Source organism: Manduca sexta, chromosome 28, assembly GCF_014839805.1.
Source record: "Manduca sexta isolate Smith_Timp_Sample1 chromosome 28, JHU_Msex_v1.0, whole genome shotgun sequence".
NCBI classification, from domain to species: Eukaryota; Metazoa; Arthropoda; class Insecta; order Lepidoptera; family Sphingidae; genus Manduca; species Manduca sexta.
Genome location: NC_051142.1, coordinates 17,789,183 through 17,815,709, shown reverse-complemented (window position 1 = coordinate 17,815,709; position 26,527 = coordinate 17,789,183).

Sequence of the window (26,527 nt, the reverse complement as noted above, 5' to 3'; positions counted from 1 at the left end):
TCTAAGTATTAAATTTTTTAACAAATTTGTGCAGTGAATTCCATAGTAGATTTTATCTTATTTTAATTGCTCATTTTATGAAGACCAACCAGGCACCTTTATAACTCAGCAATGTAAGGTTTTCATTTGAGTATGTATAAATGGATATTGGTAGCTCGACCAAGATAGTATTGTCTTATAAAAGACATTTGAAATTAGAGTCATTGCGATTGCAGGAGGGTCAAACTCAAAGGTTCGAAAATACCAATATAAATAGTCTAAGGTGTTACGGCCAGTGGTAAACTCTTACCATCATATTATCCATGTTATGGTCGTTTGCTCGAAATAAAAAGAACGTTAAAATCGCGGAAGTAGCATTTAACGCGTATTAGAACTGACGCCCACGCGGTCGCCGGCGGCTGTCCATTAAGGCACGTCATTACCTTTCAATTGTTTAGTCTAAAATTCAATCGTTTTACGACGCCCGACAAGGCTACAGACTAGATTACAAGCTGTCATTGGTTTGGAGTTATACAGTGTTGGCCGGTAGTAGGTTCGAATGCTAGATGGGGCGATGATTTTTTTTGTTCTGGTCTTTATTGTAGTACAGAATGTACCGTGTACACCGGCTGACGCCAGGATGCGTCGTGGAACCAGCCACCAAGATGAGTTATTTGTGTATAGAAGTGCTCCATTCGGTTATTAACATATATGACACTGCACCGTACTAGTCACTCGCGACAGACGTCACGACGAACAACGCTCAGTGACGTGAACTGTAGTATGATACATTTTAAATTTGGATCAATTATGGCGGTGGCACGCTCCGTGGCAACAGAAATAAACAAGCAGTGGTATGAGGCTACAGGCTTCGGATGGACTATCGAGTACGGTGGACCGTTCGCCTAATGACCACTGTATTTTTCAAATCCGAAAATTCGCAGTTTTTGGGACAAACGATTTTCTAGACTGATTGCACAATTTTGACTAAGTGGTTATATTGAATTTATAATTTCCAGCCTCATAATAACTTTATAGGAGACAAATAAAAATTGCATTTTCAGGGCGTGTGTAAATTTCAAATCCGTTTTCGTATGGTAGATTTACAACGTGCGAGACGGAGACGCAGATATAAGCGAGCGTTGGTGCGGGCGAGATGGCATGATCTTTCGATGTACGTAACTGTCTGTAGAAGGTGCGGCATGAGTTGCAGCGAGACTTCGATGTCGCTTGGATTTTTTTGGGTCACTAGTATGTGTTAAACATTCTGGGGAAAAAATAATTCGTGCCAAAACTGATGTCGTGTGCTAAATGACCTTCCCGAGCACGCTACCTCGACCTTATCTAAGTTTTCGAATTTTCTTGTTTACTTAATATTATATTCATTAGAGGTGTGGATCTAAGTAGAGACTAATGTTTCAAAAGAGTTACGAATCATTAACTTTGTTGCTTAATAAAGAAATGGAAAAGTCTATCCTATCAATTAATTACTTATTAACTATCATGTTTACTAATAGTTACCTTTTGTTGCAGATCTCGGAAGTTGTCTTGGCATCAGCTTTTTGTAAGTATTTAATCACATAGGTTATATTTTGACTTGCCCTAGATTGTATGATACATGATAAAACTTTGTACAACACAATAGGAACTTGGCTCGCCATTTGGAGATATTAGACGTTAAGTCTATACTCAATAATTGGAATTTACCCAGACAATCCCTTATAAGAGAATGTTTAAAAGCATCCGCGGCTAGTGCGTGTCGGCGCCCGCTGTGAGTGGGGCGCGTGCGGCGGCAAGGCGTCGCGGGCGGCGCTCGGCGCGGCCGGCCGGTTCGTTGACCCGCCGCTCGCTTCCGCGGCCTGCTAAGGGTGTCTGGGCGAATATCGTGACCTTACCGCTCTCCGCTCTCTCCGCTCCAAACGCTTACATGGCTCGCTCGTTCGCCAGTGGATCAGTGCCATGCGACAGGCAGAAGGAGCGCAAAGCTACAGTCATGGTAGAGTCCCACTGTACTCATAACTGAAGTACCATTGTTACAAAACAAAGGTGAATCAATAACTTTGTAATATTTTCCACTTTTAGATTGTGAAGGTCCCTTACCTCCTCCCTCGAAGGTTGTCAATACCACAACTCCTCTGATATTGTAGCCGTTCAAAGGTCATGGATATCCCTTATCATGAAGTGACCTAATTATGCGTTTATGTAAAATACAATGTATCTCAATAATTGGTTAAGTTTAATATGTTATCTGTATTCCGAAGGGGTTGGTAGAGCATTGTACTACAATGAGTCGACCGCGTTCTTTGTTTGTCCTGTAGGTTGGAATGGAACGTGATAGCTCACACCGTACGAGAAACAAGAGAGGGCAAAGAACAAAGTTCAAATATTTGCAAAAAAATACTAAATTTTTATAGCTAGTCAAGGAGTGCAGGTCTGGTTTTGTTATATTATAATGTTAGGTTACTGTTTTACTATGTAGAGCGTACACAGGTGAGTATAATATATTATGTTATATGTATTATATGTGTAAACTTAAGTGTCATCAATGTCACACTAACGTCTTTGAATCACCGGAACAAAATACGACATTTTTAATGGTATTTTCTGATACTAATTATAAAAATTTGCCAGGCTTTCTTCAGAAACCGCTACTGCCCAAGGCCACCCAATGTACTCACACTAGTCTAATGTTCTGAATTATGTAGTGTGAGCCCTAGTGTCGGTGCTGGTACGGACGCTAGGCTATACCCGTCAGCTGTGCCATCCGGTCCGGTTGGCCGCGCGCCAAGCCCCAGCGGAACACTCGCGGTTTATCACTGATTACAATGCCCGAATAGATTTCACGCAGGAGAGGGGAGGGGGGGGAGGTGGAGTGGAACTGATTGAGATGCTGTCTTTCTAATTTTTTCAGAAATCGAAACTTATATATTTTTTTGATTAATTTCAGTTTGTGAATAAAAGTATCGTATTACATTAAAATAATAATTTCAATGAAATTATTAAAAATAAACCATATTTAATATGAATTGCTTATGATTATATGATAATGAAAAATTACATGGCAAGCTTTGTGTAAGTTTATTTGGTCGGCATTCTGAAACACGGCGCTCGTGACTTCCAATACTAACTCCTCTCCTGCGCAGTGACCCGCAGCGGCTTTTCATGAGGATCATTATTTACGTTTACAAGTAAAATAGAATTTCCCAAATATCAAATTGTAGTGCCCGATATAATCTTGGCTTCACTGACACCTTACTTTCTACACATCAATACGAATTACAGAGGTCGGGCTCAGCCTGAAACCATGTTGCATAAATGTTTATACCTATTAAATATTCTCTAAAATTGGTTGAGTCAGAATCTACCAGAAATTAGTATTTTCATTACAACTGAATTTGGAAAACAATATCGATACTTGAGTTCGCGAGTGACAGCCGCGTCAAGCCCGACCAACGTCGAATACATCATAAAACTCGTCCGGGGAATCGAACACGCGACCGTACTTACTACTACTACTTACCGAACTTGTCACCCCAAGATTTTAACTTATTAATACCAACTGTTACTACAACCCTATATCGCGAAGGACACGGTTCGAGTCCTTGCGAGGAAAAACAAACAAGAATCCAGTCTTTTATCAATTATTCACAGCCGGTCCTACCAGTAAACAGACACACGGGAAAACCAACCTTACATCACACATGCAAAGTTTAATTTTCTCTAAACAATGGAATTCAAACTACTGAGTACGAGTATGGACTCATTTATCCATTTAAAAGTCGTCTTTAAGTTGCGTACATAAAATGTATTTTTGATTGAGAAGCTATTTGTTAAGACTACTGGGCACCGCTGTTGCTACGTACACTCGCAATAAAGCGCTTCAACCGCTTTCCACTTTGTGTTTGTTAAACCGTAATGTGCTTTATAGCGATGTAATTGCTATCTGTACAAGCTGAGTAGAAAGTATGAATTAATGTTGTCGCACACTTATCGCCCTGGTAAAGTTCAGAATTTACAGAGTATTAAAATAAGACCTGAGTTTGTGCATAGACGTTATATTTGGCGCAGGCATTATATAAAAATTGGTAGAGGATTTTTAAAGGTTGTAAAAAAAAAGTACTTTTACACTTTTTTTTTATCGGATAAATTTATATTTAAAAGAAGATTTTCTTTTAAACATAAATAATGCCTGTGCTAGGAGACTGCGCCCTTCTATTATTTTATGTAATTACTATAAATGTACATGTATTTTGTTTGTGTGTATGTGTGTGTGTTAACAGTAGTAACATTAGAGAGTATAAATTTAAAATTAATTTTAATTATATTTATTTCAATTGCAGCTTGTACTTTTTATTTTACATTTCAGGTTCGAATACCTTATTGTAAAATGTTATTTACAAGAAAAGACCCTGTATAAATAACTATCGAACTAATATTAGATCACTGATATGATATTATTTCCGTATGATGATGACACTTCTTAAAGTACATGATTTTAAGCAAAGCTCTATGAACGCTCGCTGCTTCAAAGAAGCGCCTTTTCAAGGCTCCAACTGACACGGGCATACAATTTATTATCGATGCTGAACATATCTCATTTCCATTTTTTTATACGGGCACAGTAACGTGACCTCATCGCACCTGATGGTAAGTGGAGTGCGGTCCAACAGAATGTCGACTGACGAGAGATGATTACCCCTCGATAGTCGGCAAAATTATGCTGGCCTGTGGGAACCGAATATACACAGTTTGATCCCGAAACACGACACGCTTACGAGGGTCAATATGGCGGGTTTTAACACCTAGCGTATGGTGGTCGATATCTGGGCGGTTATAAAATATATCCTATCACCATCAAACAAGGTATACAAACAGTATCAAATCAGTTGAGAAATGTGAATGGAAAGTACTTATACGTAGGCGTTAATCGTATAAAATACTCTTTTTATACCACTAACGTGAAAAAGCATGCAGACCGCCTGATGTGAACTGTTGCAGTGAGTGTAGTATATTGACTTAGGCATCACGCAGCGCCAGCAACCTGGTACTAAGTAACTACACTACTATGAAAAAGACAGAGTGTAAGAGTATTACTGAACCAATAGTTATTAGTTCCGCATTTTATAATATAGACGAAATACGAAAGGAATCACACCTGCGTTTTACCACCCTTATCAAAATATATTCAGGGTAGGCATTTCAAGTAAATCACATATTGTAGATTCTTGGGCTCCATGCGGAGCGGGATGAGCTTATTCCAAAATAAATGATCGCATTGAACGCTATACAAACAGATATTTCACGTTTATTTATTTTTGTTTCTAAGACGATAAGTGTGCGACAAGCTTTAGTTGCTACTTTTTTGTTGGCTCTACAACACGGAATAACTTCACCGATAGTTATCCAAGCGACCGTTATCAGTTGTAATTGCTATGTCGGTTTAAGGTGAAGTATGCATTGGCTTATCTTATAGTTACCAAGCTATATTTTGTTGAAACAAAAATATCATGCGGTTAACCTTCTTAGTTTTTATAGAATGAACTATAATGTAATAAATGAGTAGGTGTCTTGCTGTCAAGGGATCTCCACGACAGACATAGAGAGAAAAATCATTTAGGCACTGCACTAAACAAAATGGTTTCGAATTACCAAAAGAAATACATAATGTTGATGTCAGAAAATTTATCTTACTATACTAAAAGTGACGGTAAGCTGCCACTTCAAGTAGATTTTCTGGAAGGTAGTGGTACTGCCTCGGTCAACCATTTCTGATCCTCGACAGGAGTGTCTATCGCATGGTTCTACCACATTTAAACTTTAATCTATTTTCTGTGACACAATAGTACTAGCATAAATCCAAGCATTGCTGTGTTTCGATTTTAAGGATATTTTAGACAATGTAATTACTTCATATGCGAATTTCGATATCTCAAGATCATGAGCGTTGTGTTAACTACCAAGTGTATGGGTGTTCTACAAATTACTTTGTATAGTTTGTAATATTCCTATTGTTTATGGACAACACTTCGAATCAGGAGAGTGACCTACTCGTCTCGAAATTGTTAAAAAAAATGTCTGGCCAATAATAAACTTACACGAAATTATCTGGAATTAATCCCGTATCAGACGAGTTTCTGGGAACTCTAATATCTGGATGTAAAGGGCAAACAACTTGAGGAGTCTCAATTACTTTATTAACTACTTACTTATTTTATTTTCTATACTTTTGATCAGGTTATCAATTATTGAGAAGATAATAAATCGATATATTATATAATTTATTAATAAGTCGAATGAATAAATCGATTTGGAATCCATTGAATGGAAAGTTGAAAAAAAAATTATTCCTAAAATTGATTTCAGTGACTTGAAAAACAATACGCAATATTTTAGGTCCCTACCCACAGAGGCTCAAGAAAAAAAAGTACGTATAGCGATGCTTTTGCAGGTCTAATCGATTTGAGTGCAACATTGAATGTCCTTATTATTTGTTTGCACGATATACGTAGGTTCTCACCTGAGGATGAGACGTAAAAAAGCGGTTTTTTTTCTGTAGTTAGTTTTTAGAGATCATATAAATATAACTCGTGTAGTTACTTTATAGAGCCTTTTTGGTTTCAGATAGATATTTTTGCAAAGCTTTGTACTCGTGAGTTCTTTGAATCTGTAATTTAATATTTTGGACAATATGTCTATTGCGTGTTCAGCTAAATATTATTTAATGACTTCCTCATGTCAAAAAATGTGAGGCACAAACGTAACATTAAATTGACCATTCTTCAATTGAAATATTTTATTTCAGCACTTGAGGAGATTCGTGGAATCAATCAATTTATAGGTGTTCGGTTTACGCTTAATAATTTCCAACTGACTAATACTAATAAGAATCTTGTATCTGTAGTGGATGGTAAACTAGTTCAGAAAGGGGAGGCAGCGGATTCGGGCTAGTGCTTGAATGATTCGATAGACTTTGATGTGCAGATAATGTAGAGTGATTTGTAGTTGGTGCCTACATTTATAACACAGCTGTTGCAAATTATTGGGTGTACATTATAAAAAGTAGGACCAAAGCTATAGGTGATAGTCATAAAGTAGAATTCTTTGTCTTCAGTTTGAATAGGCTGGCTCCACCGACGCAACAGTCTCCAAACAGAATAATATAATATTATGGTCTACTATGGCTATAAGGTAGTCAGTGAAATTTACAGACCCCAACCAAATCCCATCTCTCATTACTTTCTTAAAAGCTGCAATATGCCTACCACTCAAAATTGTTCTAAAATTATAGTTATGTTATAATTTGCCATCACATGACCCAATGGTTTTCTGAGCTTTTGCTGTAGTCACATCAGCTACAATAAATGGGCCAAAAGCAACAGACTTTAGACTCTTGTAGCTCAATCGATCACTAAGGAGAGCTCCAGGAAGCTAGAGTGGGTGAGCGCGGGGTGGAGGGGGACAGGTGCTAGTGGGGGAGGGGGGCGCCCGCCACTAACAAAGGTCATAAAGTTATCATTCGTGGATTTGGTTTTAAGGCCAAGCATGGTGTGGGTTGGTGATTAATTTAATCAAGGGGAATTGCTTAATAAATTAGTATATTGTGAGCAATGATCGCGTCCAAAATGATGGATTAATGCTTATTGCTATAGTGTTATAGATAATTGCAAAATGTTCAGGCTATAAAATGTACGCTCGTGAGTTGTTTGAAGAACCACGGTTCGGTTTTGGTTGGTCGTTGCTTCGAGTCATTTCCCTGCTTTTTTTCAGTTGGTTTATGGTCGATACTTAAATTTTGTAAGGGTCTCATTGCACTATAAAAACTTGTCTTTTATGTAAAAATGCGTGGTGAATTAGCTCAACATAATAGGATATTATATTAGAATTTTAAAATAATTTCTTGAATTATATTAACTCAGAGGTTAGAATTAAGAATATTACCATAACAAAGAAGGATTCGTCCTTATATAATTTTCAGCGTGCATAATATATTATCTTGAATCTTTGAGACGAGGCAGTGCAAGCAGAACCTTAACCCTTAAAGCTACAAAAATATTACTTGGAAGACGGTTCATCAATTATTTGAAGATATTTAGATCTGTAGATACATATTTTGAAAAAAAAAAATGCATACAGTTTGCAAGAAAGATGGTAAAATGCTTATTAAGTTCACATCTGTTTCTTATAAGGATCATAAAAGTCTATGAATAAATTACTAAGGCCAGAAGTAGCAAAAAATCTCTACATTTAGTGGAAATTGCTATTACAATTAGTTTTCAAACATAACAAAACGTATTCAGGGTTGGTTAAATATAAAAAAAACTGTATTTGCATTATAAATATGAAATACATTATAATATAATGAACGCTATTTTACATGTATTTAAATCAGAATATTATTGTTTTTTGTTTTCGTGCCTTTACCTCTGAAAATATTGGTCCGAATCTGAAAGTTCTTGCAGTAATAGTAACAACTCTATTGCTGAGCAGTAAAAGCTTCGCCATCTTGTATGTTTATGGAACTATGTTTGGCATGCAATATTGGCAAAAGGGTGCGGTTCGAGAACCTTACAGAAAAGAGCCTACACTGGCTTAAAGGCCGGCAACATATTAATGACTCCTCAGTTATTGAAGACGATTATACGCGGCCAATTTAATCGTCAGGTGACCCACTTATACTTTTAAAACTTAAATGATATAGCTAATGCCTATAGGTGTAGGTATAGGTAGTAGGTATGGGTGAAGACTATAATGTATTAATTGTAACTTCTCTGTTTAGTGGAGTCACGGGTCCAGCATTAAAATAATGCAATGTTGAATTTAATTAATAATTGAAAAAAATATAATAATGCCATTTCATGCTCTATACCATGAACTGTATCTTTTGTGGGAGAAGTTCTTGTCTTCACCTTCTTATTCAGACATGAATAATTAATTAAATACGGCAGAGTCCATACCGAACCTTAGCAGAATTTCGAAGGTATATTCACTTTAACTTAAATTGAGCAGGGTGAAAGAAACGCCCAGCATTGGAAACTACAAGGCCTTATAGTCATTTATGTATAAAGTTAATTTACAACGTCGATACTACTTACCCCCATTTTAGTGTAGTTCCCTAAATCTACCCCCGTGTACCTGGGTAGCGCGAGGCGTTCAATGCAGTCTAGCCGCGCTGCCGTCTGTCACAACCGGGTACATGACTGGATCAGTTTTTATATAACAAGGGAACAAAAGATCAAGAGTCCCGTGACGGTGTCACCACATCTTATGAACACCCGTGTAGCTGAAGGAATCAAGAATGTGACACTAACATTTAAAGACGAGTGGAGATTAGGAAGGGTATTATTAGGTTCCGATAAATTCTTTGACATTACGAAATTTACTGGCAATGCTGTCAGTTCACGCTGATTTCCTATAGACATAGTTGAGCCACCAATTTAAAGAGAGATAAAATAATTGTCCTTAAAGTGGCTCTACTAGTTGTGTCACAAGCTTTTCAGTGCCATGGTCGAGCCTGCTCATCCATACCGTGTATAAAGGTGACTCTACTATAGAAAATTAAAATTATGCTAAATGAAGATTATACTAATGTCGTGTATATTTTAATGCCCGCAATGAATCATTGCAGGATCAGCCTGTATACAGTTACTTCATACTGACTACGAATGCCAGTCATCAATTTACCTACATATTATGAGGAAAACTGATGTACAGCCAACTTTAAATGAATGTATGTGATGTTGAGCATTACTTTGCGATTCATGCATTTATTTTTTACTCGTGAATATATTCATTTGAGGCGGATTGTACATAATATATTTTTTTATAGATAAGTTTGATGTATATTTTATACATAACTGTAAGTTTGCTAACGCGGTTTGTTTTATATCCGACTAAAAAAATTGTTACTGCGAATTGGTCGCAAACATGCAATAAAATTATAATCTATCACTTTGCTTCTTCAGCTGAAAACAGCTAAACAGATTTTGAGGCACGTTTCGTTAAATACTATAAACATGTAGGCTTAAAAAATATCTTAGGAACGCAATGAAATTACATGGGGACAAACATAGCTAGTGTAATAAATTTATTAAAAACAACATATATTGTAATAGAACCGCTTAATGTGGTTTACTCAGAATTAAAATGATAATAAAATGACTAACTTTGCAGAACAGGATGAGACTTAACATCTTATGTGTACGAGCGCAGTGCAGAGCTACGCGACGCGGTTATTTAAAATGCTGTTGCTGCTAATTATGGAGAGTAGTCTACTATCGGGCTTCTACTTGGTCCGTCCCCTGAGTTATATACAAACGATAAGTAAACTTCATGTTGTTATTGTAGTCACAGGAAAAATATGTCTCAAATACTGTAAAATTAACTTCAAGCATATGATGTTGACCTACCACAACGCTCTAGTGGGACCGTAGGTCACTTTGTTATGTTTACTGCAAAACTGTGTATAAGCAGTTCAGGTTTTAAGGATAATAAAATCAGTGGGATTCCTGGTATTACTAGATTAACATCGAGTGTGTGGGTGACGAGTGCAGTACAGCAGTAAGCAGCACTTGATAATAGAAAGTTACATAATTACCCTTCTTTATCGGCCATCGTAGCACTTACTATTAGTCGAGTTACCCGCCCCATTGTAAACTATAGTGAACACAACTAAACGAGTTGTATTAAACAAGTTATGACATTCAAATTGTACTAAACTACATTAGGCTGGACTGTGACTAAGGTATTTTATTATCGAATTATACTTATAGTGGTTATTACTCGCGTGGGCACTAGCATACAAGGAAAACGTGGAAGAAACTAACCCGAGTCGCTATTAAGCAAGTGCAATCGACCGACACCATACATACTCGATATTGCGAGTCAAGACCCTATTGTTAAAGAAAAAGCTACAGTTTCTGGACCCTCATCAGAATTTGTTGAGCTTCATCGACCGATGTTAGTTCACTGTACGAGTTGAATACCTATGGTGGTTGTGGATCTAACAGTGACCATCAACGAAATGTAATTTTTTACGGTTCGCCGGTCACTTAATGATTTGAAACTGCTCTGATCGAGTATGAAAACTATAGGCAGTTGTACAATTATTTCAATCAATCAGCTCAATTTTATACAACAGAATAACTAGACTAACTGATTATTAATGTAAAAAGTAACAACTACAGTCAGCAGTTTTGAATACACATTGCATGGCTCTGCACCGCGCTCGTACCATGACACATGAGTTAGTCTCATGTGGTCAGCAGTCACCACGTCCTTTAAACATAATCCTTGACTTCGTATCAATCAAATAAACCGAAGTAAACTCTGTGAAGTACTTACAGTAGTAAATATGATAACACGTGACATCACTACCCTGAGTAATATGAAGTTATCGCTTAACAAGCTTACTCTTTAAGTATGCTAGGTTAGGCAGAGGGGAAGTGGTACACAAGGTCCTATGCTTATTTCTGTCCTATGATAGGCTATTGCCGTATTACATTCAAATTCCAAACCCGAACAAATCATGAAATATTTACCGATTGTTCACCAATACTTCGGGTCAGGATTTAAACGATTCCATAATCTGTGTACTCTAAAAATTATGCGAAAAACATATCTATGAGGGGTTGCGGCTCTTGTCAAAAAATACATTCCTTTTTCATAAGTACATAGGGAAATTATAATGCCAGTTGCCTGGTTTTAACTTTCTCGCCGCGCTGAGCGGGGTGTAAGGCGCGGGGCGGTGTGTGCGCGAGGGGGGCGGGTGCGGGTGTGAGGGGGGTGCGGCGGCGGCGGGCACCCGGGGGCGGGGGGGGGGGAGGTGCGGTGCAGCGCGTCTGTGTGCGTGCGCTGGCCCTGCGGTGCAGTGCAACCGTCGCCCTCAGTACCCGCCGGTGCATCCACCCGAATGCATTTGCTACGCGACTTCGCTCACCCACCATCACTTCAAATCATCATAGTAATCATCATCAGTGATTCCATATTCAAACATCACCCCAATGCATGTCGGAATAAAAATAGGATTTCAGTTGTGAACATTTCCTTTGTCGTCCGCCATATTGGATTCGACGCGATTAACAAGATGCAACCGTGCGGTGAGTGTCGCTTTCTTATTTTACCATTTTCGAATTTCGACCGCTTTGCGATGACATTTGATTTTTTTTTAAATTTCCTTTTATGCCGTGTGTTTTTGGCAATGGTATGTGGGATGCACAATCTCAAACTTTGACGATGGAAAGTGGAAAGAAAACTATAATATTTCGTCTCGTATTTTATAAGTTCTAAAGGATTTTTGCCTTATTAAAATCAAAAATTAATGAATATGCCACCATATATTCGCCAAAGCGTCCCATGCGATTAGCTACATCATTTGATAAATATATCAGACCACGCCATGACTTGACCGGGAAAATTTCCATTTCGGTCCAATACAAGGAGATCGATGTAAAATCGGACGTTACGTCATAGGTGCGCCATTTTGAAAATACCTCCCCCCCTCTTCCGAAATAGGTGCGCTGCTTCGGTGCGAAGTTTTCTTACAGAGGGCAGACGCAAGGGGCGGGTCCACGGGCCTCCGATGCGCGAGTCTACGCGCCCTCTAGACCTTAGGCGGGTAGGCCTTAATATTCAGTAAGGCTGTACGATCCTGTTGTCTTTGTGTTTGAAGAAATTAAAAAAAAGCAGCAAGTGGACGTTAGGTGAGTAGATATACAACAAGGAAATGATTTTGAATCTTTAATATTATGTGGGCACAAAGAAAATGGCGCCTGACATCTGACATTTGGACTATTGATTTTCATGTTTCGAATCTTAATTGTTTTGTTTCCTTCCTCAATATTACCATAAATTATAATTTTATTACATGATTATCAATTTTCATTAATCGCGTTTTTGAGATTTCGAATTTTTATAACTTTAAGGAAATAATCAATTTCTACGTATATCTAAAAGGTCTTATAAATTAACACCGTCCAATGAGCTAAACACTCATATAATAACAATTTCAAAAAATGTGCATTTGTAATATAAATAATAGCGAAAAGCACTATTAAAGTCAGGAATACAAATTCAGTGTGATTTTTTTTTTACCAGTGATTCTACGGATACTCTAAACTAGAGTATACATGTAACACCGGTCAACACAAAACTGTTATCGCGGGACTCAAACCACGATCACTATTATCTCAGCCGATATTTTGTTTGCATTGGTATGTTCATAGTTTGTAAGATAAAGCTAGAGCGAAATATGTCTATTTTGCCGTAATTATTTCCCTTGTTAAAATTACAAACTTAACCCAAAATTTCGCCAATGAGGCTTGAATTCACAACTCAAATAATGTAGTGTGGAAAATACATCAACTCTGTCCGTCACTGTGACCCTGAACACTACAAACGTTGGGAATAAAAATTAAACAAAAATTCCGTCTAGTAGTTTTATATCAATAGATAAACTCTTATGGAAAACTTTCTGGAGTATATTTGTGTGCGATGCTAATGTCACCCATTGTTCATGCTAAGGTTTAGGTTAAAGCATTGATATAAATTTAATGCTGGACAGACACGCTGTTAACCTGACGTCAGTGTCTAAAGTGTACAAACTTAATTACTTTTAGTTGAATGAAGAGGACTTTTACTCCGAAAATGTCAATGAGAATCCATGTTCTAAAATATAAAACATTTACATCTGTATTTCGATTAAATGAAATCAAATATGTAAACGGAATCGAATCCTGACCTTCCGGGTGGCACGTGCCTCACGACAAAATGCTACTGTCACAAAACCATTGTAGTGCATATTAAATTACAGACAAAACACTTAGGACAGCATTCGGATATATTCCGTGTATTATATTGACTATCATCTTCTAGGTTGACATGAACCATACAGGCAGTATGTGTAAAGCATCAAAAAATGAAGCTTCATTATGGTCAGTTAGTCTACAGCATCGATATAAACGTCCACAGAGTGGTGGTACCTTTGTTACATCAAACCCGACATTGAGGAGCAACTTTTTAATCAGTAATATGGTTAAACTCTGTTCAAATTCTCTTCCCATGAAGATCGGCAATGCCGGCACAATTCCTCTAGCTACATAGATGTTCATGTGTCGTGACATTTACTCACCATGCATGACTGACCTAGTAATTTGTCTATCTTTTGTTTTTTCCATCGTCTAAGGGATAAATTATTAGAACCAAGACCAAACTCTTTTCTTGGGAATGTGATCGGTAGAGTCCTTGGGACAGTTTCATAAATGTGAAAATTCGGTTATAGAATATGGGTTTTGTAATGCTAGATTATTTTAGTGAGTGTATATTATTGTCATATGTAGCAACATTTGTGCATAATAATAATATCATCGCCATGTACCATCCCACTTCTGCCCTAAGTCTCTTCTCGTCCAAAGGCTACATAATATTTTAGATTTGTTTTTTTTTATGGAACACTGGCTTTCATCGTAGGCTATCGACCGCGAAAGGCTTCTGCCGGAATAAAGCCCCAATACGTAAAAAAGGTAAGGTTTCCCGATTAATGCGTATTGAAAGAATTTTGAAAATACTGTGTTCTTTCGCCTGTCTAGCGAGGAGTACTCTAAAGTACTATATGAGTTGGTACGTCAATCTCCGTTCTGCCATTACACCACCCGACACCGCAGTAGTGTCGAGTGCGGTGCGCTTCCATCGTTCATTCCTGCCCCTCACGTGCACACTGGAATGAACTTCCTGCGCCGGCTTCCTGGCCGCTATGACGTGTCCTTCTTTTTTTAACTACTGAAATGATTCGTGTCCATCGCTCGTCTGAGGGTAAGCAACACGATTGTCCATGAGTACCTACCTATACCAACATTTACAAGCAGTCGTGACGCGAGCGACTTACTCGTCTCGTTATAACGAAATGGCTCGTCTATTTGTATTTCGTTGCTGGACAGCAGGCAGATTCAGTTATTGTACCCATTTCCCCTTAAGGGATTAACACCCACACGATTCACCATAACAATAAATAGTTACAAGTAAATAAATGTTAAAAATAAAAACTAAAAAGCAAGAAACTTAGCCTGAATAGGAAAAATCTTATGGAGTAGCGAAACCACTATAAAAAACGAAATCCCGAAAGCTACGCCTATTTACAACCGTAATATTCGTGGTACCAAATGACGTAGAATCGATTTGAAATTTTACAACTTTAAGAGGGAAACAAAGGGGCGACAGCGGTGTACCAACTGCCGCGATAGTTGACGAACTCAACCACAGAGCTACTGCCTCTTACTTTCACACGTTTTATTTAGTGTTAATATTATCACCCAATTTAATGTAAATGAAAACTTGTGAGAAAATTTAAGAGTTCTCCGTAAGAATACATATTGTGAAATCTAACCATTTTAATTAGATTGATTTTATCAAATAACAATGAATATTTAAGAAATCGTAAAACTCCCGTAGGCTTAGTTTTAAATATAATAATGTATGACCTAAAAAAATAAATAGTTTATTGAAAATATTACAATTAAATTTAAAAAAAAAGCATTGTTAATGAGGTTGAAGGAGTCTAATTTGTTTTCGGTGTTGCGTGTATTCAAGTATAGGAATAATCATTAACTTGAGAGTAACTTGCTTGTTTACACTCAGATCCACGTTATAACAAACTTCCAGATTGGTCATCACCTCACCTCTCTATGGTACGCCTGGCATAACAACAAAGCTATGGCGATAAATTAATGCACACTAGGCCATCTTAGTGGCTTTTGCTATAACTTGGTTGAAACTTATTTATGTTACACAAAATAAATCTTAATATATCTCAGTTATTCCAAATTAATGTATGACTATGGCCTGATATACCAACAAACATTAGAGTAAACTGACAAAACATTTAAAAGTAGTTGACTTACGGTTTTTACCTGTTCCTCGCGTTTCCTAATCCTTAAATATTATAAAACAAACTTCCTCGCTGCGTCTGTATTAACGCAATGCACTCAAAAACCACCGAACGGATTTGTGTGAATTGGATATAGTTGGAGATCGTGATAAGGACATGGGCTAGTTTTATCCAAGGAAATTATATAGCTGAATTTGTATGCTGGAAAAGCTCTTTCAGGCGATGGAAAACACGAGCAAATGGGTTAGATATTCACCATCAAGTCTTGAATGCAAAAGATTAACCAGGACTGTATCGAGTATAAGACGTATAATTCCACAAAATGATGATAGTTATTAGCACAACGACAAACCTACGCAAGGAATTTACACTATAATATATTCGACGCCGTTCCAGGAATGAAATGTACAGTGATATGAAAGGTGTATTGTGCAAGAAATATAAACAAAGCTTCACCTAATTTTCAAATAATTATATCATTAGGATCTTTTAATTTTGATCTTCTAATTAATACAACTATAATTATGTACGGTGTAATATGTATTTTCGGATTTTTTTGGTACTACACAGTAATGGCTAAGGGTGAAAATGTCGGAATGGGAACCCGACACAACATATACTTAGAGGTATTTATATGCATGAATGCGGTCTGCAAATAGTTCTAATAGAAATTCGATTTTACATAGTTACGAAATGGAACCGGCAGGAATCGGGTTATATGGACCCTTCGCCACTGGCACACGTCACATCAAATACAACAAACATAAGTGATAACCAAATATGATTTGTTTAGATTGCTAGTATGAGACTTGGGAATACTTAGTTTAGATTGCTATGAGATGAGACTTGGGGATACTTAGCTCCTTGCCTAGGCCCGTTAAGATATCAAAATCATGTCTTAAGTGCCCAAATTATAATACTTAACAAACTCACTACACCGTAGTACCATCTTTGCCTAGGTTTCTTAGTCGAATATTATACTTTTAAAAATGAGACTTATAAAGACACACCAAAGAGATCCTGTATTATGATTGCTCAGGTGTCTCAGTCAAGGTTAATACAGACTTGGATCAAGCAACAGCAGAGCCTGTCGGGGGTCGAACCCAAACATCAGAAGCAAGACACGTATCCCTCGGGATAACGGTCGAGACAAACACACGCGACGGGTCATTGGCCCCGCCGTTATCACTCTGTTTATTCGCAATTAGTGATAACGAGCCACTGGCCTCGCACGCCCACTGGTGGGAGCCGATCGAGTGGTGGGGAGAGGGGGTCAAATTGGAATTAATTGTAATGGTAACCTCCATGGCGCGGGTGATAAGTCGGCCGTGAAGTGAGAGGTCACGTATTCCATCAGAGAGTACTGTAGCGCGGTACAGATTCAGAGCGCACATTGTAAAGTCGTTTCTAATTAGGGTCTAACAATATCTTCAGTATCATTGAGTTTGAAGTTTATGACAAGTTAGTTTATGGTCGCAAGCTGCTGGTTAGTATACCTCGAGGAAGTCACATTCTGTACAATCGGCATGTATAATTTCATTGCATTCATAGTGGGCGGTGTAACTGACCTTTACTATTTTTGTGCGTTCGTACACAGCCCGCCAGTCCATAAGGTAGTGTCATGTTGTTACTGAAGAGTATATTCCATCGTTGGTAGTAGTATTTGCCCGCGGCTTTGTCTGAAAGCTTCTCCTGGAATAAAAGTCTAAGCGCATATTTTCGGGAATAAAAACTCGCTCATATATTATTGTACTCAGAGAATTTGTTCACCGTGTCTATTTGTGTAAATAAGCAAACTCAGCGATTTACGCGTGAACGGCTAGAAAGAGTACGCTTTTATAATTTTTCACTTAAATAATATAACAACAGTAAAAGTTGCTTTTGTCTGCGCCAGAAGTGTTTTAAAGATTTATTTACCTTAATTATAACATATAATAAATAAATAAATCATTACATTTTGAATAAACGTGAGTTTTATCCTTGTTATTATTACATGTATTTATAGAAATATAATTGTATATTTATTGAAGTACATTATATTTTTCCCCATTCAAATATGCTGAATGCTCATCTATACTTTCCAATCAATGGCGACTCCAGTTGTTGTATACTACAAAGTAGGTTTTGTATTTAGTTTAGTTCATAGACTCTACACTGGTAGTTTCTTTGTAATTCTGGTTACCATCGGAAAAAATGCAATTTTTTTTTTTCGTATATTATATCGTGAAGAGTATACATTAGCTTTATATAACAATCGTGGGATTATCAGCAATCTCTCTTTACAGCCGATTATTATTTGTTTTTTGTCGGGTTCCTCGTTAAGTGAGCCTATTTAAAAATTTAGTAACACTTATTGGAATTTATTAGTCATGATTACAAAAAGTAGTGTGGAGTGTTTTTTTGGCTTTATGTTTAAGTGTGACATCGCATCAGTTCGTCAAGCGTTACAGTCCGCGAGAGTGGCGCCTGCACCTGTCCCTACCTTACGTCTGTGACGCGGAAATTGCATTCGTGACGTTACCTTGTCGGCGCGTCCGTGCCAGAAACACAAAAGAACATGATTTTTATTTCTACAAAACTACATTATTGCATTCAACGCCGATGTTTACTTCATTTATTTAAAAATATATATTATATTTTTAAATCAAGAATCCATATTAACTATTCAATGGAAAATATAAATTGAACATACTAATAAATAAATTTTAAATTTTTCGATGTACATACATACACAGTCTAGTAGAGTATTAATGCGCAGACGCAGTATCGTGTCGCGATGACACTGAATCGTTCAACGCTTGTCACACACAATTCCCTTGACACTGTGATGCGAGGTGGGAGACAAGTGGCCCACTAGGTTGTTATATTGGTAGTGACATTGCATTGCACTCGATAGTGCAGTACAGTGCTGCCACATTATGGCCCAGCAACTGACATACAGACCTCTGGATGGTTATCATAATTCTTTCGACTTAAGGGCTTAACAAATTGCTATGACTGTAAAAGTCAAAGTACTTCTTCACGTACCTTCTAATTTTTTTTATTATTACTTTTATTTGTATTGTATAAAAGCAAAGTACCCAGTCCTCTTCCAATTTCCTTATAATAAAAGAAACTATGACTGGTTGCCAAAGCGGTCAGATAATACATGCAATAACCCTTTACACATTGACTACAATGTGATTGTTTGCACTTAGTGTTAGGTAAGAGAATGGACAAAGCCAATTGCACGGTTAACAGCACTAACAGGTGTCGTATTCTTTTTGGTGCACGAATACAAAAAAAAAAAAAAACTTTAGAACTCCGCCTATAACCGATATACATAAACTTACTAAATTCTATTGGTAAGTAACAAGTTCCTTGAGGGCCCTATCACAGAGTCCGATCAGCGGCTCGTTTCGTCTAGTTCCCACCCTACAGAAAAACATCTGCTCCGTTTTAGATGATCATTATTTACTTTAAAAAACATGACAAATCCTCAAGAAAAAAGCTTTCATCCCAAAGAAACGCACCAAAAAAATAGAATTAAAAAATCCTAGAAGCATCAACCATAAATTATGCCCGACCCATATCCCCACTATGGACAAAAAATGTGCCCACAGACCGAACTATTACAAAAAAAAACCTGCATATAACGGTCAACGTCATTCGCTCCTTCCAAACACAAAACGTTGACTTGGCAACAACCAATCGTTGTTCGAAATTCGAATAGGCCAATAGTGTCGGGTCTATGAGCCAGTGCAACGGATGCGTTTCGAAATTTGAATGAGCCAATCAGGCGCTGGCGCTTCCCGCCCTTTGGCCCTGCGCAGGGAGCTGCGCGAGTTATGATGTCATACTCATAGAGAACAGACGTGGATTGTTCCGCTGTATTTATAGTTCAGTTGTATAGGTTTGGGTAAAATTATAGTATTATTTAATGGTCAAAATAATAATCACTTCTTGAGGCCGGTTTAAGTAAAGTCGGCGAGCACTTACATAGGTTCTCAGTCCGGATTTCAAAATTAGCAGTCCTAATGATATCATATTATGTAACATAGATGCTCAAATCGGACAATAATTTTAACGATGTAAAAGTGTCAGTTTTATCAGTTGTTACGTCATACATTTTATGAGAGCAAAAAAAATATCTTATCTTAAAAAGCCAACGATTTTATACAGTAATTTGGTGGTACGCCTTACAACGCGATAGATTGTTAGTTAATACCGCTGTTTTGTCAATTTCTGCCGCTAAGCTTTCTGCGAACATTTGTGAGGAGAGGGGGGGGAGGGCTTTATTAAACGTAATAATAAGTTGGAAAATTGTGAACATTTTAGACGTGGATATAATAATAAGAACATAAAATAATTCATTATAGTTAATTGTCGCGTGGTAATGAAAAGTTACCGCATGCTTTATTTTATATAATGGGGCAGACATTGCTAGAATTTTCCTGTTCTGTTTCGGTTTGACTAGCATCATATCTAGTGCAGTTCGATATTACTAATTACAAGACTTAATATATGACGTCATCATATATGATGCACGAAATGATGCAGTGCCATGCAGTACGTATTATAACCTGATAGTGCGTCTATAAAACGTATCGCTCATTATTTGGAAAGCGAGAACATTGTATTTCAAAGTCCATGGTACGAAATGTTTATGGTTTCCAAAAATGATTTACGAATTTTAAAGTTAGTGCACATGTCCAGGCTCACCGTTTTCTATTCGACCTCTAGTAATTACATAAATTCTTACATAACAATCCGTGGCGTGATCCGCAGCGGCGCCGACTACCGGACGTCGCCGCGGTCACTGTCACACGCCAAGATAACAGATATACAGTTATCGCACGACTTGTGCCACTAACGTAAACAAATCTTCACACTTATTGAAATACTCTTTTTTACTATTTCGTAACCGCCATATTTACAATGAACAAACGCGATTTATAAGATATATAGCGTGCCTATTCCTGTCACTGGGCAGTATTGTGTGATTACTGTTCTCGGAGTGTAATCACTCAAGTAGTACTCATTTCGCAGTGCAGTAATTCTAACTATTAATTTCGGCCGTATCTTCTCTTGATATCGACCTAGGGTGCGAATGTTATCTTAAGAATAATTTGGTCGAAACACCCTAGATTCTCAGCCGGACTAAATAAGTGTTTAATTTATCGGGTACTAACGAATGATTGAACGAAATATTTAATTAATTGAACGCAGGTACTTTCGAATATAATAACATTACAATAACATCGGACAATTACATAACGCGTTAAATGATGATTGTATGCTACAATGAAAAGATAAATGATGGAAATGACGGCCGAGTGAATGGATTAAGCGAAACAATTAACTATAAATGAATGCGGCCTAAATAATATTAATGGGCAAGACGACTAGAGATGGAATTAAAAATAGTTTATGTGATAATATCGTACTAGTTACACCATAGGGTTTTACAATGCCTTTTGTATTTGAGAGGCCGTACAGATATGGACTAATGCTTTGTCCTTCTACCAAGCAGCAGTGTGCAAGCGCTGTCGTATTCCAGTTTAACTTAATATGTTATAGTCAACGGACGATTGACCTTAGGGTGGCATTAGCAGTGCCGTATAGTACGTCGGGGCTTATAAATTCAGTTTTGTTATTATCAATGATCAGGTGTGGCGCTTGCCATCAGGATTTTGTCCGCCTCACGTTCAGTTCAGTTCAGTTGCATAAAAATGTAGAATGTTTATATTTAATAGTTCCCAACAGAGCAGTAACCGAATCTGCGCCGGCGCCGCACGGCTCTAAGGCAATCGATCAACAGACTTTCTACATTCTAGTTATCAAACTTACGACGCCTGTCGGCTCAGTGGCATACAGACTAATGAGTGGTGGGGTCGAGTCTTGAATATATCCTACTTTTTAGAAACGTTTATAGACAGTGATTTATTAATACAGTATGATAGAGTTACAAAAATTTCATCATTCAAATTTTTCTTTAATTACCTTTTTGAATAGTAGAAGGTATATAAACATACAAATGTGCGTCTGGTGGTAAGTAATTTCAAACCCCAACACCGATAGACGAACTAAGATTTTCCTGAATCATTAATTAGTCAGGGTTGAAGAGGCACTGTGCCCTGTGGCTCGGAGGCATCTAAATAATTCCGCCACGGTATCTCCTGCCTGTCGTAAGAGGCGACTAATTGGGCCTTAAAGAGCGTCGCGGGGTGAGCAGTGGGGGGCTTCTCGCTCGACTACAGCAACTCTAAGGTGGACGACAATGCGGATAGGTCTTCCGATGTCGTAGACTCCAAAGGAGTCATTTAGCAAGTGGGGGCATCTTAGCCCCCTTCAATTAGAGAGGTGCCGCAATGCGGTATCACGCTGGGACGGTTCCGAGCAGCTATCTTAGTGCAACAAGATACCCCGGGGCCGTCCCGTATGCGCCGAAGAAGGCCACCGCGGGCTTTGGTTGGTATGCCGGTGTAGGGTATACAGGGGTTAGGGACTCAGTCCAATGCTCACTCGGATGATGTTATACTCCCGAGTGTCGAGAATGGTCCGTAAGACCGGTTAAACCAACATAACCATTCCACTGACCCTCCAAGTGGTGGGAGCGACAACGCGTTTTTCCCCGCGAAAAAAAAAATGTTGAAGAGGCACTGGGCTAGTGTTTGGGCTCTCATTGGCAACTCGAAACGGTGAACCAACTCTGTTAGCGTAGGGTGGGTTGCTGTTAGATAATCTTCTGGTTCAGTCGGCGTTGTCGTGGGCAGAGATTAACGAACTGACGCCATGTCACGTCACATGGCCTTGAGCGACGTCGCTACACGCCTCTCGTGCGCTGCAGGGTTGGCGGATCAAGAAAATAATATAAGTTAGCGTAGGGTCGACTAATAAACAAATCTAATTTGGCGTTTCTTATGATATGGTCAGACGTGAAATAAACTTGATCTAGTAGATTTAGCACTGTTGTGTGTAGATATATAAGACGCTAGGGCAGGGATAAACTAAGTGTCATATTTCTCCTTCCTTTAAGCGATGTCACGTCGCTACACGATTTTGGTTATTCTCAGGGTTGGCAACAAGTAAAAATAAATTATATTATATTGATATATTTTAGGGGTAACAGATGGAAATGGCCAACATCGAATATATTTATGAGAAGGTATTCTCATAAATAGATTACATTTTCACTGTTCATCTTTTATGGTGACCACTTACCATCACTTGTTTACGCTCTGTGATTGGTAAAAATCTCAACAAAAATACTGGTTCTAAACTTGATTTTACTGGTTCAGTCTAGCAACTTTATAGACAACTGTCACTCACATTGTTCGCCATGCTGGCCTATAAAGCAAGCGAACCGCGACTCATGAGTGTGAGTCACTGCGCGCCATTGTGTGACTCTACCGCCATGTCTAATAGCCGGGCTGAGCACGGGAACGCGCTGCCGAGGCGGGTATCACGATCAGTTCCATACCAAGAGCCCGCAGGTCCCATATCAAAATGTAAAGTTCTATATATTGCTCGCGACTTCCCTCGCGTGGTAGTTTATGAATATAAACCAATGCAGGTTATGAATTTAATTCATAGGCCTATCAAATAATATACCTATGCAATAAATAAACTATGCTATTTTCTAATCTCAAACCCAAACCAAAGACATTTTACTTATCACATCAACGATAGAAATCTTATAGCGTCTCTTAGTCTTGATTGTGGTCTTAAAGTATGGGAGTATCAGATCACCAGGTCTTGGAATGAAGCCCCGTCATCACAACTCGACTTCCATACATTAGCTTCATTAGGATCGGTGAGTTACGTAATGCGCATTATACAATGAATAATAAACTGTAGCGATGTGTAACGCGACGCCAGCCTCAACCTAGGTCACTGCGGAACGTGCTAACTCCACACAACACTCATCTGTGGAACTCCAGTTCATTGCTGGTACACATCTAATCTCTCATGTCTTGGTGACCAGCGCAATACAACGTTGTGCTATGTGATGCACACATGGTAGTATAACTATTATATACGAGTCGTCGTGTCACTTAACATTTTATTATACGATCACGGCACATTGATCCTTCTGCACCTGACGGTAAGCGGGAAAGGGTTTCAGATACTGAGTCGACTGACAAAAGAGGATTCTCTCCCCAGTCGACACAGTTACACTGGTCTGTGTGAAGCAGATATACACTGGCTGATCCCGTGACGCGACACACTTGTGTGGGCCGCTATGCTATATTCACACCTTGTGTAAGGTGGTCCGGGCGGATACACATATCCTACCACCAGCATATTAATAATTCTACATCAATTTTTATATAAAAAAAATCTGCTTTGTGTTATACGAATGTCCAGACAATCGCCCTTATTATGTCAAGCGCCACGACTGTCTAGAAAGGGCGGTAACTGGCCTATAGAGCTGTTGTGTTCGTGGTTCAGATCAAAAATATACATATTGATGATAGTCACAGACTCTTGCGTACTAGACGCCAACTCACTTACCAAGGAATCATGCTTTGTTTCTTAAGCTATAAAAATATACTCTATAGGTTCTAGCAAACGGCAGACATGAGTGCAAGAGAGCGCTCGGTACAGTGAGTCGATTAATAAAATTGCCCTTACACCGGACACCCTTTCACCCCGCGGCAGCCCCTCGGCGGCGCCGCGAGCATGTAGGCTCATATAGACTGTAGGGTTCCGTGGAATTCGGACAAAATTTTATACGAAGAAGTCCCAATATAATGTATTTCCGTCACTAGACGCTTACAATGCACATGCGTTAAGAGCATGAGCTTTATCATTAAAAGTTTCGGGAGATACCAGATTATTATTCAAAACAAATGGCGCTGCTGTCGTACAGTGTTTTAGAGACTTTTGCATCAGAGAGGTTATTCCCGCAGGCGAAGCCGCGACCGAAACCTAGTATGAACATCAAATAAATTTCCTCCCCCTTCCACCTGTTCCCCATCTCTTTCCTACCAAAAATCCCGAACCCGCACTGAACCCACACATAAGCTTTTTTTCGTTTTCTGTCGTACCCCAGGGGTGTCTACGATACATTGTACATAAGGGTGCTAGGGAGTCGACGGGACGGTGTTTTTTTCTCGTGTTTCATATGTCGCGAGGGGATGGGTAATGGAATTCCGTGTTCGGCAAACGATGCGCGGGTTCAGTTCCCGGCTAGCGAATGTGTAATATAACCGCTAGGTGATTCCCATGCGAGAGTCCATGTAGGCATTATTTTGTTTATTTCTGTCTGGAGACTGCAAGCACCTTTATACTCAAAATGATCTCCTCAGGACCTACCTGGACATTTCTAAATTATATAGGGCACAGTCTAGCTGTGCATATTACTACTTTAATACTTATTATTATAGGTGTTAATCAGTCCTGAACAGCAAGTTCTCTACAGAGATGCTACTATTTATTAGCGGTCGTGGCCTTTATCGTCACATGATACTTGCTCGTTCCACTTGCCATTGGCTTCTGTTCTGAATTTGTATCCCGAGCCCGCAATCGGTGCAAAATTCAAATGTATTATCTACAATTTCGATTTGTTTATTAAAATATGCCTCCTTGTTTTCAGATGCAAGCTGACAAACAGTTATTCCTAGATTTGGTGAGTGTTACGTTTTACTACCGCGGCCCGGTGTTAGAGGGCCGGTTTTGGAGTTAGAGGACGTTGGTTCGTGGACCGGATCGCGATTTTAATACTTAGGGGGCTCCGAAGTAACTGTGAAACCAGATTTTATTATGAAGGGGCAAATTAAGATTACCTGGTGGTAAGTGGTCACTGTCCATGAACACCCACGATAAATGAACACATCAAATTTGAAAATTGTAGCCAAACCTCGTTCGCTTTATATATTGTAAAGTTTTCTGCAAGACAGGGGTCGAGCGGTATCATTTAAAATTGTCTCATATTATGCATCTGGCAATACTACGTACAAAGTCACCAATATATAGTTTCAGAGTGTCTCCGTATATTTTTCTTTGTTATTTTTCCATTAATTCCTACTTATGTTTTAAAAAAAATATTCCACATTGAACTTAGCATATGGTTTACCTATAAACAGTTTAATGTAATCAGTGAACAATCTAAGTATAAATTGGTACTCGTATATAATTTTACGTAAGGAAGATGTAATTAACGTAATATCGTAAGGCGTGGTGAGTCGGGAGTCAGGACTCGCAGTGCAGCGACACTCCTGTGGCTGGTGTATGAAAGCTCCGGCGAGAGAGCTCGTGTCGTCATTCGCGTTACATGTGACAGTGCGCAGGCACTCTGCCAATCCGAGTGTTAAACATAACCTAACCCAAGATGAAGTTTTTATTGCCACACAAATAGACACAAAATCACACAAGTTTATTACAAGTCTTAACACTTGTTGTGTAACGCTTGCAAGCTGAGTCTTAAACCAGTGCTCTTCCACGTACGTACAAAGTACAGGCCGGCCAGGTTTGTGTAAATTTAAATTTGTAGGTCGCATATTTAAGCAATTCATGTATATTAAAGCAAACTGCAACGGACAATTCTGGTCACCGACGAACGACAATTCATTCATTTTTCGATATTATATGTGGATAAACTGCATTTAATATCGTGTGTCACTGTGTGCCAATCAGGATAAAAATAAATTATTGTCAGGAAGTGGTATTTGTGTCCAATATGTGGGG